Below are 4,179 nucleotides of genomic sequence, written 5' to 3'. Positions count from 1 at the left end.
GCCAGCGAATGCTGGCTGGGGAATTCTGGGAGTTGAAGTCCGGACATCTTCAAGTGGCCAAGGTTGAGAAACACTGTCCTAACCACTGCTGGGGAATTCTGGGAGTTGAAGTCCGGACATCTTCAAGTTGCCAAGGTTGAGAAACACTGGTCTAGGGTCTCCTGCTTGAGCAGGGGGTTGGCCTAGAAGACCTCCAAGGTCCCTTCCATCTTTGCACTCTCCCTCTCACCTCCTTTCGTTTGCGAGGGGTCCCAAAAGAGTCCTGTATAGCCACCCCCCACCCCACTGGGGGAGCCCCTCTGCCCCAAAGAAGGAAGATTTGACAAGCACCTACTACTTACCAATGGAAGCGGGGCGTTAGGAGAGCCGAGTGCGAGGAGATGCCTTTTGCAGAGAGACGAGAGAGCGAAGCTTTCGCACCCGGCTGGTGTGAGTCCCTCTCTCCCTTTCACACTCTTGGCTCTGCTGCAATTCCCAGCCAGGTGCATCGCAGACCGCCCGGAGCACAGGCAGGCATCCTCGGGATCCTAAAGCCTGCCTGGTTGAGGTCTTTCTCCCCCTCCCACAAAGTCACCTCCTTCCCGGGCCTCAAATCTGGGACGTCGCCCAGCTCAGATGGGCCAAGGAGCAAGAGAGCTGCCTCTCCCGCTAACTCTCCAGCCTCGGGGAGGCCGACGCCTGCTCACCCCCAAAGGGCTGGGGGAGTGGGGGGCGGGAGGGCAGTGAAAGGGGGCTTGTGCCGAAGCCAGCAGAAGTGCACCGGGAGAATTCTAGTTTTGCCAGCTGACTGGGGGGATTGGGGGTGCTGGTTTGGTAAGGCTGGACTAGGAGCTGGGAGACGTAGAGCTCTGGGTGACTTTGGCCTCTTTCTTTCTTTCCTTTCTCTCTCTCTCTCTTCCTCTGAAGGAATGGAGGAAGAAGTGAAAGGAAAAGAAAATGAAAAAGGGAGGGAGGGAGGCAGAGGAAGGGAAGGAGGGAGAAAGGAAGGGAGATGGAAGGAAAGAAAGAAAGAAAAGGAGAGAGGGGAGGCAGAGGAAAGAAGAAAAGCAGAGGAAGGGAAGGAGGAAGAAAGGAAGGGAGATGGAAGGAAGAAAGAAAGAAAAGGAGAGAGGGGAGGCAGAGGAAAGAAGAAAAGCAGAGGAAGGGAGGGAAGGAGAAAGAGAAAAAGAAAGAAGGAAGGAAGGAAAAGAAAGAGCCTTACTCTTCTCTCAATTGGCTCCCATCACTTTAATGTGACTTTTGAAAGCTGCGGCCACCCTCATACTGCCTAGTGTCCCTGACGCACGTAGCCTCCTTCGCACCCAGTTCCAGGGCTGCCGGCATTCCCAGGCCCCCTGTTGGCTGCTCCTCCTCTTCGGCCTTTGGGGAAGAAGCCACCAGAAGCCCCCCAGCCCGGGTGGGGGAAAACCTCCAGGCTGCTCCTGCCGCCTTCCACCCCTCCGTGAGAATTAGACAGGCTGAAGGGCTGCCCTCTGATTCCATGGGTGGGTGGGTGGGTGGGGCGTGGGGGGCTTGCTCACCCATGACCCATCCTCACAGGGGAGACGACTCAGCAGGAAAAGCAGAACCGGCAGAGCGCATTGCAAAAAAACAGCTCGGCTCCTAGGTAGCTGGAGGGGAACCGAGATATTTTTCTTGCAGACGTTTCATTACCAAACCTAGCAACGCCATCCGTGCTAGAAGGGTTTACAGCGAGGAAGAGGAGGAGAATTGTGGGGGTCTTTGGTGCTCTTGGAACTTGGTTGCCTATTTACAAGGCGTTTCATGACCAGTGAGGGAGCATCATCAGTGCTAGGAAGAGAGCGGGGGTTAGGGTTTTGGACGGAGCTGGGGGGGGGCGGTCATTAGTGCTTGCAGGCGTTTGATGACCCAACTAGGGAACGTTATCCATGCTAGAAGGGAGAGGAGGAGGAGGAGAGCTGTGGGGACCCTTGGTGCTCTCTTTTCTTGCAGACGTCTAATGATCCAACTAGGGAACATCATCAGTGCTTTACATGAGCCGAGGTGGCACAGTGGTTAAATGCAGCACTGCAGCTACTTCAGCTGACTGCAGTTCTGCAGTTCGGCTGTTCAAATCTCACCGGCTCAGGGTTGACTCAGCTTCCATCCTTCCGAGGTGGGTAAAATGAGGACCCGGATTGTTGTTGGGGGCAATATGCTGACTCTGTAAACCGCTTAGAGAGGGCTGAAAGCCCTATGAAGCGGCATATAAGTCTAACTGCTATTGCTATTGCTACATCAGTGGTCTCCAACCTTGGCAGCTTTAAGACCTGTGGACTTCAACTCCAGAATTCCTCAGCCAGCAACTTTAAGACCTGTGGACTTCAACTCCAGAATTCCTCAGCCAGCAACTTTAAGACCCGTGGACTTTAACTCCCAGAGTTCCTCAGCCAGCTTTGCTGGCTGAGGAACTCTGGGAGTTAAAGTCCACGGGTCTTAAAGTTGCCAACGTTGGAGACCACTGCTTTACATGATGCAAAAAATCTGGTCACCCCTGTTTTCGGACCCCCATGGGCTCCCTTGGACAGAAAAGGGCCACCCTTTCGGCAGTCAGGGAGGGCCGGAGCCAGATCGATGGGCAGGGCTGGGGAAGGGGAGACCTGGTTTTTTAACACCCTTCACTCCCTGCTACAGATCAGGGGGAGAGCAGACCCAATTCTGGGAGTCGAAGTCCAGGAACTTTGGCTGGAGTTAAAACGGCGAATGTAGAGAAGGCTATTTGCTCTGCAAACCCAAGACCGTTTGCTGCAGATAAATGAAATTCCCTCTTCCTCCAAAACATAATTTCCCCCCTTTTGAGCTCCCCTGAGTCCTTGGAGGGGGATTCCCGCCTGCAGATCACATCCACCAGCCTCTTGCTAATCCTTCTTTCCCAGAAGAGAAAATTCTGCTGGTTGTTACGATGACTAACACCCGTCGCTCTCGGCCCAAGGAGTCACGTTCCACCCAATTGTTTTGTTTCCTTTGAGAAAACTTCCAAATCTTATGTTTTTGTGTTTTTTAACTTTTCTTATTTTTTAAATGTATTGTTGTAAGCCGCCCGGAGTCCTTCGGGATTGGGCGGCCTATAAATTCATCAAACATCAAACATTAAACATCAAATATTGGATGAAGGCAACGAAAAGCTTCTTGTACTTTTGCACAATCCTTCTGGGGTTCCAAAGAGGCTTTGCAAAATTAAAAGCACCCACCACCCCCAAGAAAATTACCTTGGCATGGGATTTTTTTCCATAAATATGAGCCCTTGTTGGCCCTTTTATTCCCAGCGGGGCGTATGGTTCCAATTTTGGACCTGGGGAAAATCCTGGCATCGCCCTGATATAAATCGTGCTTGGGGGAAAAAAGATGGACTGCTTCCCCCGTTGAGTTTGCTCGTTAGAAGGCCGCAAAAGGGGATCGCGTAACCCTGGGACACTGCAACTGTTGTACGTATGAGTCAGTTGGTCGTTAAAGCAAAAAACGGTCATCAGTCCTTTTTTCCAGTGCCGTTGTACCTTCAAACAGTCACTAAATGTTAGTCAAGGATCACACATATCTACTAAGTTATTGGAGCTGAATGCTTTAGTCCGGCAAGATTCCGTCTGTAGGCAAGCAGCTACTCAGAAGTCACTCCTCTCATTCTTGCACAATTCACTTAACAACTGCGCCATATACAGTCGCAAAATGGGACATTTTGTGGCTGAGGGTAGGAAGGAGGGGTCCTTGGGCTCTCTGGGCTGGTTGGTTTTCTTGAAGCCCCAACCTTTCATGGCCCATCTAGGTCACATCATCAGCTCTAGAAGGAGGGAGGGTTTGGGTAGAGGAGGAGGAAGACTGTGGGGTCCTTGGTGGTCTCTGAGCTTGGTGGTTTTCTTGCAGACGTTTCATGAGCCCACTGGGTAACATGATCAGTGCTAAGGGGGAGTGGGGTCTGTGGAGAGGAGGAGGTGAAGGAGACTGTGGGCTCCTGGGTGCTCCGAGCTTGGTGGGTTTCCTTGCAGATGTTTCATGACCCAACTAGGGAACATCATCCATCATCCTAGGAGGGAGAGGGGTTTGCAAAGAAGAGGAGGAAGACTCTTGAGATCCTTGGTATTCTCGGAGCTTGGTTTTCTTGCAGACCTTTCATTACCAAACTAGGGAACGTCATCAGTGCAAACCCATTCTCTTCTCACTGATGCTGTTACCTAGTTTGGTAAT

This window comes from Thamnophis sirtalis, unplaced genomic scaffold, assembly GCF_051295495.1.
Source record: "Thamnophis sirtalis isolate CommonGarterSnake01/CBP01778 unplaced genomic scaffold, rThaSir2_p1.2 scaffold_13, whole genome shotgun sequence".
NCBI lineage: Eukaryota > Metazoa > Chordata > Lepidosauria > Squamata > Natricidae > Thamnophis > Thamnophis sirtalis.
This window is presented reverse-complemented; position numbering follows the sequence as displayed.